This window comes from Melanotaenia boesemani, chromosome 20, assembly GCF_017639745.1.
Source record: "Melanotaenia boesemani isolate fMelBoe1 chromosome 20, fMelBoe1.pri, whole genome shotgun sequence".
NCBI lineage: Eukaryota > Metazoa > Chordata > Actinopteri > Atheriniformes > Melanotaeniidae > Melanotaenia > Melanotaenia boesemani.
The window spans coordinates 9,448,749-9,460,931 of record NC_055701.1 but is presented as its reverse complement, the minus strand read 5'-3'; positions in this window follow the sequence as shown (position 1 = coordinate 9,460,931).

Here is a 12,183-nt window from a genome sequence, read left to right as displayed (position 1 = left end):
AAAAAAAACATGTCAACCTAGCTGCCAGAAGCTTCTCACGGCTGTTCCAATATACCTCTATTCACTGAAATGTCTCTGCCTCTTTTATGAATACAGCCTCTGCCCCTTGTGTTCAATTACCTGAGTCAATATGGATGTATTGAACCCCAACATATGAGTCAAATCATAAAGTGTATATAGAAGAACAGGGTTGTTATGGCTGTCTCAGATGGGCAGTGAAAATTAAACAGGTGATTTGCAGCCCAGGAAGTAAACAAACTGGTAATATATGAGGGTAATAATGGAAAAAAAAGGTTCCACTGGACAGCATGTGATCAGTTGTTTCAGTTTGCCTAAATGTATTGATCTACTTCACAGTATTGCATCCTGTAAATTTAATTAGTGTGATAAAAAAGTTTACATGCTAAATTAAAGCCTGTGTGAAAGGGTTCACATGAGACCATGTGCGCATTGCGTGCATGAAACAGCTGCCTTTTTTGCCACACATACACATATACAATCAGACACACTCAGGTAGCAGCTGGGCAGGCTCACCTGTCATATTAATAAAACTAGACAATCCCTTCCATCAGCGGTAACGCAGCAGCCGCAGAAGCCAAAACAGAGGGAGCCACAGAACAAAAGAACAGAGCGAAGAGCCATGAGGGAGAAAATGAGCAGGATGAGAGGAGGAGTTAGTAACATTATCTATGAAAAATATTGTAGATATAGCATTAAAAGCTCCTCTGTAAGCCCTGACAATGCCTTATCTTGTCTAACAGTGGATTATAAAACCTACATTTTTAAACATACACACGTGTTTTGCTCTGTCTCATATGTTCATAACGATCAGTATACTCTTAAATTTCTTGAAAAAGAGTCTGGTTGTTAGAGTCCACCTACATTGTGATAAAAAAGTATATTGTAAAAATGTCCAAAATTATTAGAAAAGTATCTGACATGATTTTTTTTTAAATTATGAAATCAAGCACATTGGAAGTACTTGTAATGCTTAGGTAGTGGAGAGGACAAAAAATATTATAGGGTCAGCTCTTACAATTCTGTTGTATATCTTATAGATAAAATCCTTATACACTGGACATAACCTACTATATAGACCTAACAAAAAAAAAAAGCTTAATCAATATTCCTGTTTATACAACCAGACCATATTATTCACAAAGATTCACAAATCATTATTGGTATTTGGAGGTTTACATGGTCAATGTAAAAAAAACAAACAACAAAAAACAAAACAAACAAACAAACAAACAAACACAAAAAACCCAGATCTGTCAAAGGCATTTTACGATGATTTTAAAGATGCTAAAAATGTGTTTCTCTAAGACAAGTAAAGGCAAAATTAGATTCCCAATAGCCTTTTATTCCAGCTTATAGTGGTAACATATAAAATATCATAGGGGTTGAGAACCTCACTGGAAGGAGCAAAAAAATCCCTCTATGCTCTATGAGTAATTTTAATTGTGACTGGAGCCTTTGTGGACACTTGACAGCTAAAAATGAGTAATTAAATCATGTCTGATGGCATTTATCTCTCTACTATAGTGAGGCATTGCATCCCTCCATTCCTTATACACATCCCAGAATACTTATATTATGTCTAGTTTACCCCACAGAGCCATCTTTTTAAAGGAAAACTTTTAGTTTTTACTAGCATACTTGTAATGTTTCTATATATTTTTTTAATTGGTTAAAATTCAAACATAATTGATGAATACATTTTGAATTAAAAGTCATTAATTCATGAAAAGTCATTTGCTGCATTTTGCAAGTTGCTGCAAAATTTCTCCTCACTTTCTGACAGAAATGCTGTATGTTTTTACTTCTGAGGACCCAATTTGATGTGATTGGTCAGATGATCAAAATGGCAATGTGAAGTAGCTTCTCAATCTCTGTTGAAGGGGCGCCAATTTAACCTTCATGTTTTATGTAAATATTTTATGGCGATTGGATAAGTCAGGGAAGATAAAAGCCTGAACTACAAAAGTATTTCTAATAAAAAGCAGCTTATTTGTTGGAGAAAATGACTCCCTTTGGTAAGGACTTTGGCTTTTTAGGTTTATACATGCAAAGCTACATTACACCGTTTTGGAAGAATCTATATGTTATGACATATTTCTAAACAAATCTAAGTTAAAAAAAAGCAGAGCCCAATATTTAATGTTGAAAAGATATAGAAAAAAAGACAGTTTTAAGCCCTAAATTTGAGATCTTTTTTTTTTGTGGAAAAATTTAATTTAAATTTAAACTTTTATCTATAAGCCAGAAAACTTTTTTGCATTTTTTTGAGTCAGTTTTTTAAACAACAAAAATTTTGGTCACAAAACTGCTCTCTTTTATACCTGCCTGTGCATTTTCGAAAAAAACTTGCTCTTATCACTGTAGAATTAAATAAAGTTATCACCCATTCAAATGTTATCTCTAAGTGTAAGTTTATTCCAAATATCCCCTTCTCTGGGAGAATCCCTGCACAATCAGACAAGGGGATTGGCTGCAGATGATAGAGCGGTGACAATACTGATAAGATAGGAAAGCTCTTTCTGATTGAGTGTTTGTGTGTGTCTGTCTTCTGTGTCTTTGTTTCTGTGTCTGTCTTTATGAAACTGTGTTGACGCGACAGTGCATGTTGCCGCTTGCTTGTGTGCGTTCTCTTAGCATCAGAAAAGCCATTGGACAGAATGAAGAGTAGGTCCAGGAAAGGAGTAAGAAGGAGAAAGGTAGAGTGAGAGAGAAACATGGGGTGGAACAAAGAGAGGTGGTTGAAAATGACAAGCCTGGTGAAGGAGGTGTTCCTGAAAGCAACACGTATAACAGAGGAGCTGTGCTGTAGACAAGGCAGACCTCCTCTTCCTCCTGCACTTCCAAAGCGCCTACTGCTCAGGTAGAGTTGAGCTTATTGAAGCCACTGACAGCTGCTCCATGGGTGGGATCCTGTGTGTTTACTTTTACCTGCAGAGAACTCATCCTAAGCCAGTGAAAGCTCTAATGTGTCATAACTGACAGCAAAATGAAAACACTCTCACAGACTCACAAGATCATCTGACAGCCTGGCGAGATTGAAGCTAATTAATCTAGCCTTTTGTTGTCATCAGAAATAAAAATACAATGATTGATTTTTTCCCTTTACTTTCAAATGAATTAAATTAGTGGTGTATCTGCAATGCTTTGTGGAAGAAATATTTGCATCCTAGCAGCTTCTAAATCAGCTCTATCTGATCAGGCTGATTACCTACATGGGTGAATTCAGAAAACATGCCAGAAAGAAGAAGTAGGAAATGCTCCATAAAGAATCTTTTGAGACAGACTGACAGGGCCCAGTGAGTGAGCACCAATTTATAGATGGTAGGACAATAAAGAATGTTCCCAGTGTTCATTGGAGGCCAGTGAATCCAAAATGAACTCCTTTTATGAGGCTGACTTTGCCTCCATGATGGTGCTGGCACAAAGCAGCCAACAAAGAGTGGCAGTAAAGGGGGAGTTGTGACAAGATAGCGACACAAAGAAAGAATCAACTTTCACGTGGCTGAATGCAGGCAGGAGTCAGGCCCAGCTGTTTTTAATGGCAATGCATTGACAGGAGGCCAAGCTATTTTTAACCGTGTGCTCTTCTTTCACACACACACAAAACACCCCTTTCAACAAGCCTTGTCAGTAACCTGTGGTGAACTGCATTCAAAGCTGTGCTAGGGCGCTCTGGACAAAAGACTCTGGAAGACAGGGGTACAGGGACCTCTGCAGCTGGAAGTCCACTCCAGAGCCATGATATTCCTCATTAGGCCACCAGACCACCACAGACCTGCAGAATGGAGATGAGAATATTGAGTTAAAGCTTAACTATGGATAGAGGGATGTAAAAAACCATACTAATACCACTTGCAATATTTCACACAAAATAAATATCTATATGTCTGTGCAAACAATCAAAACATACACCCCCCAACACACACACACACACACACACACACACACACACACACACACACACACACACACACACACACACACACACACACACACACACACAAAGAATGTACAAACAAGTCAGAAAACAAAGGGCTCTTGTTACAAGGCTTGGGATCTTGATGAAAAATTCAAACAATATTAAATGGGGAGTGTCAACAGCAGACACACTCCTGCTGAGGGCCCTTCAAACAGACAGAGTAACTCGGCACACACATTACGCCACCACAATTCAACCTCTTAGTGTAATGATGATGGCAGCTTTAACTGGGGCACAGCTTTTAAACCACCTCTCTTGCAAGCACTCTCCTGCAGTGTTGGTGGATAAAAGCTGAGGAGTTGTTGAGTCCAGACATGCCATCTCCTCAAGAGTTGTGAGCGTCAAGGGCCACCTGGATCCTCTGCAACTCCTTCTTCCGACTCTGGTGACCACTTCATCAGGACTTGCACTTCTGAAACATGCAGATTAAGATATCAGTGTTGAAGGATTCCAACTGTGCTCCTGCACAACATGGAGCAGTAATGCGTCCTGACAGGAGAGATTTAGAGACTGGAGACAGCAGACTTGAGATTCTCACATCCATCAGCAACTAGGCTATTTACCTCAGAGAGGTGAAAAGAAAAGCAACATATATACATACATACATACATACATACATACATACATACATACATACATACATACATACATACATAATACACAATAATATTATAATAATATATTACACAATAATAACAGCAATAACAAAAAACAAAAAAATGGTGAAAATTAAAAAAAAAAAAAATAAATAAATAAATAAATAATAATAATAATAATAATGGTGGCTCTGTATTCTTTGTTCTGTGAGATTCTGGGTTTGCTTTTTTTTTCTTTTTTGGGTGGGGGGGTTCACCTTTGAAATGAGGTGTGAAGCGCTTATGATGAGTTGCCAGTGTTTTACCTGCAGCAGACAGCAGTCAGAGCTCTCTTCATTTGGAGAATCAGACAAATTTCTGTTAAGGATTTGCAAAATTTAAACTTACGCAGAAGGGAATCAACTTACTTTCAACATCTAAGACAACTCAAACCTAAATAAAACAATCAAGATGATTGGCGCAAACACTGCAGAGCCAGTAACACATACTGGGTATGAATAACAGGATGGTAACCAGGACCTTTTCGGAATAGACCTTCCATGGTTAAGAAAGTGTAGTGATAAAACAAACTAACTGATGCAGAAGAGACTTGGTTTAGAAATACATAATGTAGTGTGGCTGAAAAGATAAAATAACTACCCAGTAATTATTTATTTATTAGTAATTAGTAATGTATTAGTATTTTTTTATCATTGCAAGTGTCTGCTGAAGACCCATTTCCCTTACAGTTAAAAGCAATGCAGAAAATTATGCCATTTTTATTCCGATGTTGGAAGAATATCAAGAATTACTGAGAGGAAGCACACATTTGGCCTCCCTCTAATAAACCAGAGCTGGGATGACTTTCTGAGAAGGACACAGGAGGGAATAAAACAACACAGCATCTAAGAGTGAATAAAAAGTTGATGCACACATGTGCAGTAAGTCTGCACTAAATAAACATGATCTGGCTAAAAGAAATTGGGTCTTTTCTCTCTCTCTCTCTCTCTCTCTCTCTCTCTCTCTCTCTCTCTCTCTCTCTCTCTCTCTCTCTTTTTTTCTCTTATATTTTGACTTTCTTTAAAAGTCAGAATATCTTTTTGAAATTTGGGTGAAATTTATATTATTTGCATATTAGCTTTTGCTCATACTGCTACAAAAATTTCTTAAGTTTGAATTGTTTTAGATGGAGGAAGATTTATTCTTCTGTTGCCTACTTTAGAGTAACCATAAGCTTTAGCTCATCCACCAAAAAAACCCTTATTCTTCAAATGGAGACCATTGACTGCTGTCTACAGGTCTAACACTACTCATAAAATACGACACAATCATTCTTCACCAATAATACAGAAAAAAAAACATAAAAATTAAACAAATAATAATAAAAAAATATTTACAACTATATTTCGATCAGGAGTGCCTAAACTTTTGTGTACCACTTTCAGGCTGTTATAATTTTATTTTCCTTATTTAAAGATGTCAGACTGTAATAACATACATTTAATTATCAAAGAAAGATGATACTGTTCTCTCATGTTTAATGGACATATAGCCCAGCAGAGTACCCCTTTAAGGCAATACATGGAACAGCATTTACGTTAGCACTAATCCTGAATAAGAACGTGGCCATTTAACAAGCTGTTGGCAAATGTGTGCATCCGGCATCACTGCAGGGTCAGTAGCTCCACCACCACCTGCAGGCAGACAACCGTGCTGACTAGGCGGGGCTCGACAACCTGTGCTCAGACGCAGGAAGTGGAGACAGCAGGTGCACTGTTATCACCTCCATGGAAAGGTAATGAAGCCACATCACAATCAGCAGGAAATGAGGCAGTGCAGCTGAGTCTGATATGAACTCTATGAAATTGAACAATATTTCAATCATGCATATGATCTGACAATTGATAGTAGCTTCTAACTCTTTGATGCAATCAAGGGAAATCTGTTAACTTCTGTGCCTTGCAGTTGTATCCCTTTTGTTTATGAGTGCTCTGCAGACAAGGCGCCTGCTTTGAAGAGGAGCCAACTGCTCTCCAAGCAGTAAAAGAGCCACCTGCCTCGCCTCACCTGGCCTCCTGTGAAGGCTTAGTGAATAAAAACTCCAGAGGCTCAGAGTCAGCTAGATCATGCCTAGTAGCAACTGTACAGTGCAGCACACCTTCAAAATCCCCCCCAATTTTGGTTCTTGCAACAGACAGAAAAGAAGATATAAAGAAAGGGAGCTGTTTTCTTTTCAGTGTCTCCCCTCGGCTAAGTCTGGGGTAAGCTCACTAATCCTGCTTGGTGTGATGACTCACAACGGGTGTGGCCAATGTGTTCCCAAAGATATCTTTTCCACAGCCAGAATATCAATAGGAATGTTTATGTTGGCTTTGTGAATCATGTTGTGTGGCATTTCATAATTTCTAAAGGTGGCAAATCCCCTTCGCTGGTGTATATCTATATGTCTTACAACCACAACTGAAACAACCACATATAAAAAAGTTTTGCTTTTTGTTATATTTATACATTTTTTTTTTTTGGATTTAGTGGTATTGCATGAGTATGTGTTTTTGATATGTTTGTGCATGTGCAAGAGGGAGAGAATTGGGCCAGTGTTCCACCTAATTGTTATTGCGCCCATGTTTGGCCTGGAGACAGTCGATAGGAATCAGCAGTGAGCCTGGTGGTGCTGGTGAAAAGGGGGGGTAGGTATGGAGAGCTGTGTCTCCCACTTCTCAGTGTCTTAGTTGTAATGCATCCCTCCACTAACAGGGATCAAGGTATTAGGGATTCAGGTTATTTGTATTGATTTTATGTGCTGTCATGCCGGACTTGAGGACGCCCTCATATTTGTGGAAATTGCAAATTCCACCTCGGAAATGTCACCAGCGTTTAATCTTTTCTTGAGTGGTCAATATGGGACCCCTACTCTGGTCAGACCACGTTTATTAAACAGAGATCAAGTGTTTCCACGGTTACCAAGACACCATGCAGTTTGGAGCGAAATTGGTCCAGACGAGATGGTAACATGGGAGAGAAGAAGTTGAACTTCAATACTGATAACTTTTGATTGGATCTGTGTTGGTAGTTATGAGATTGCACATGGATAAAGAGAATTGACTCTGGATTAGGTTCAGCACAAGGAGGAGAATTCATCTGAATATAATCACAGGTGATTTTAAAGATCTGTAAACTTAACTTATTCACTGTAAATCAGTGGTTCCCAATATCATGCATTTAAAAGACTTTAGTGTGTGGGATATAAGAAACTTGTACACTGACAGGAGTAATGCTTGTTCACTGACTAAGGTCTGTGTCATTATTCTATGAGGACTCTTCAAGGTCCGTAAAAGCAAACTGCTTTGTTGCATCTGCCAACATTTGCATGCCATTATCATCTTTGCTTTATCCGTGTCATAGCAAATGTTTCTCTTTCTCCAGTGTTTACAGGAATGGCCAGTCACCCCCTCTCTCTCCATTCACCACAATCAAATTTACTCTGGCTTGAGTACACGTTTAGTGGGGACCATTTGTTTGAGGCAAACACTTAGGGCCCTCATATGTCATTGACCAGTGTCCACAAATATAATCCTATCAAGTTCAATCTTAGGATGTCCTGCACCATTGTTTTCCTAATGCAATAAATGAAAATAATCCCATCTGTCTTGTTTTAATATAGAGCTCTCCTCTTCTTTTGAGCACATTATGAACTTCCTGAATCCCCCGTCAGCTTAGCTCTTTTGAGTGGGTCTGCAGAAATGTGTTGATGATATTGTGATTGTTTGACTGAAATCTTCCTGTTGACATAAACCACGCTTGAAGTATTTACAGTATGAGTACAAGAACGACACATCTAACAAACATGAACCTGACGGAATGAACGGCATGAGCCAAGGCACTCTTTCTTGCTTGTTGATAAACCCCTGCTTCTTCCAAAAGCCCTCAGTTGACATGTACCTACAGAGAAAGCCTTAGCAAAACAAGCAGGACCCTTGTAAATATGCAGTGCCCAACAGTGGCACACGCAGTGTTGGCTTACATACTGCTAGTGGTGTTTTTCTTTTTACCTCCAAATTTGCTCAGAAAACTAATCATGGTCTGATAAAGCCCATGGTAAATATGGGTGAGATTGACACCCACATGTCAAAGTTTACATAGCCAGACCAAGTGTACATATAGGGCAAGGGAACTGTGAGGCTGACTGGGACTAAACTGGTCTGACCTCGATGAGTCTGCACCAGTGAAATAGATACTTTGTAAAAAAAAGCCAAAAAGGAGGAAGATTATTGGGCAAAAAATGAAAGTCATCTGAAAATTAATTTTACATCAGCTTGTTGTGGAAAAGCAGAGGAAAAAAATGTGCAAAATTGCTGTGGATATTAAGTTGTATTTTAGTGAGGCTTTAATGCTTGCATTTGTCCTTTGAAATACACCAAAATTTAAACTGTGGATTGCCTCTTTCTCGCTTGCCGCTGTCAGCTTCCCATTTGCTTGATAATCCACAGCAAAGACAGTGCAGCTAACAGAAAAGGTTAACCCCTGACTGATGTGTCTGATGTTAATCTATAGATCAATTAGAGAGAGGCGCACTGGGTCAAGCTACAGATATTGCAGCGGCCATTAGTTCGTCTATCTGCCATTATTACACAGTCACATGCTCAAACATTGTGCTGGGTTGGTATGCTAGGCACAGATGCCTAGGGTAAACAGACAGGCCTACAAGGCTTGCACAAAATATTGATCTGACAGCAGATGGGAACCTTGATATCAGCTATTCAGTTTTATGATGTCTGAATTCTTATGTGTTAGAACCTTTGTGCCAAATGTGTTTAAGAATATATTTCTTATGGCTTGAAGTTGATATAGAGTGTATTACTTAAATGGTTTGTCTTCTATTATAAATCTACATGGCAGCAAATAATATATAAGCTGACAATGTGCATTCTTTTCATTTTTTTCTTATTTACATGCAAGATTTCTGAGAAAACGTGCATAATTCAAGTTAAACATATTATATTCAGTGCATAGTGCTATGTATTCTGATCATTATTTCCCAGGTGTTGGTAGCAATTTTCACTGACTTCGGTATTGTGCTGCTTTAGCCCTTAAATTAGTAAAAGCTTCTATATATGAATTAGAACCAGCAGTTCTCATCCCAGATTTGCATTTTAAGTCATTCTTTGACTTTATTTCAATAAACAACTGCTCACCTCCACAGTAATCCAAACCTAGAAGCATTTAGCCCCCTCAAAAAAAAATACCAAACAAAGCATGAAACACATGCATTAGCTTCTTTTGTTGCATTAAGCTACATCTTAGAGGGAAAGGTTGTTAGTGAGAAAAGATGGATTGAAATTTTCCATTACCTCACTCAAAGCTTCTCTTTCAATTTCAGTGAATTAGCCCAATGGTAAAAAATAACTAAGTGGAGTTGAAATGAGACCCTGTCTATCAGCAGACCGAAGGAATAAAGTTCTTAAATCCTCTTTCTTGGAATCTGAACTCATAGATATTTTGGGTGATCAAAATGGCTCCTGCTGGGAAAAATGTCAACAGGGCTGACCCGTTTATTGGCAAAGGATGGGTTCTTTCTTTTCTAAAGCTGGTGATAAGATTGAAACATCATATTATGATGAAGAGATGCAAGTGCTCTTAGTGGTTATGAATAGGCAGTCAATATAAAATTTCAATTTGAAGATAGGGTTCGGCAGGGTCACATATTTCTTCGGACTATTCGTGTGCGCTACAATGCAACCAACTTGTCCAAATAGCACTGATGGGTAATCCAGCATTCCTCGATCCTAAAATCTTAGGATCATCACAGCAGGGGTATGAAGGCATATTCATGACTAATTATGTTTCTATATCTTGCTGCTCCGCCTCTCTGTGTTCACAGCTCCATAGGGATCAATCACGTTGAGCTGCCTGGCCAAACACCATTGAAAGGGCAGACGCAATGCAAAGCTGGTCCAGCGCCTTTATGGCATGCCACCATTCAATTAGTCTTGGTCAGCGGGAGACATGATTATTCCAAAATTAGCGATTATTTCCCTGGGTAAACAGGCCAGATTGGGGGTGTGTCATCCCTTGTGATCCTTGCTGGTCACTGGGCCTTCACAAAAGGAGGCTGGAGTCTAGAAAAAGGCCAGGGTACAGAAGACTGCTTCCTCTGAAAGAGCAGTGCTCTCCCCCCTCCTCATTGCCAGAACCTGCAGCTCGACACAACCCTCTGTGATAAAGTGGTATTTCCCGCATACAAAGGAGGCATCGGGCTTAATCCCCAACCACCCACACCCCCTTCTTTCTTCCCAGCAAAAGAGCACAATGAGCATAGACCTTGTCTTAATCCAAAGGTGCGCTATCACAGCCATCAGATAATACATGCTGATCAAAGTCCATTCAATGTTAATCAGGACAACAGATCAGCATTATGATCTAATTAGGGAAAGCAACTGAAGTGAAATGCCAAAGCATTGTAAATACTAGAGGATGGCACAGAGATTCTGCAGGAAAACAAAAGGCTGAACGTAATGCTGTGGCATAATCCTTACCAGAACTTGCCAAAGAAAGTAAATAGCGGTGTGTTAAATGATTGTTGAATTAATTTAAGGTTTCAGGAGCTCAGGTCAAGATGTAAATCATGTAGGATTTTATAGATCTTATAGTGATGATGACTAAAAGATTTTTTTTGTTTGTTTTATAGACGTAAATGTGACATTTATTTCTGTGAATTTTCTTTTTCTTCTCTTTTTTAATCAGTTCTGTGGTGGACAGATGCTACTCCTCTTATAAAGCATTATGAATACACTTGAAGTCAACCGTGGTATCCTGTCTTACAAAATGTCATATGTTCTAATTCAAGTCATGGTTAAAAAAAAAAAAAAAAAAAAGACCAGCACTCTATCAATCTAGAGATGGTGATAAACCCCCTTGATAGTTTGGGCCATTCTGTACTTTGCTTTTCTTACACTTGTTGGTATGCTCAATTAGTCATGAGCTATTAACAAAGCATCCAAATCAATTAACCACTTGCCTTTCGGAAGTCACTCTTCTCCTCTGGGAGGCGCATCAGTCACGCCTTGCCTGCAGAGTCATCCCAAGCAGCTCTTGCAAATCTGGGTGGCCATGGCTCTTTCAAAACAGCACAATACAGCTCCTACATTTGGATAAACTAAGTCTACTATAACAAGGCTTCCAGCAATGGCTAATCCTATCAAAATGGACTCCTTTTAGAAATACAATAAAAGCAAGTGCCCACTAACGACAGTGAAATGTCACGCATGGAATGCAGGAAAGACAGAAATCAGTGTGCAATGAAAATTCCTTTTGCAGCGACCGACATCCCTTCCACCTGGCCTTAAAACAACAAAACTGTTTTCAGATTCGGCCCTGTTTAGATACTCCTTGGCTACGAAAATAAAAAGCCAGATGTGCTGGCAGGGGACTCATGTGGCTACATGTAGGCTACTTGTGTGTGACGACGAAAGGCAGCCTTGTCGACAACCATTGCTTTGCAAACTGACTTTCCCTTTCAGCCAGTGTACAAAGAAAAGTTTAACCCTTCAGTCTCAGCAAAATGTACAAACATGACTGAGAGCGAAACTTTGCAGACAGTTGCTGTTTAAG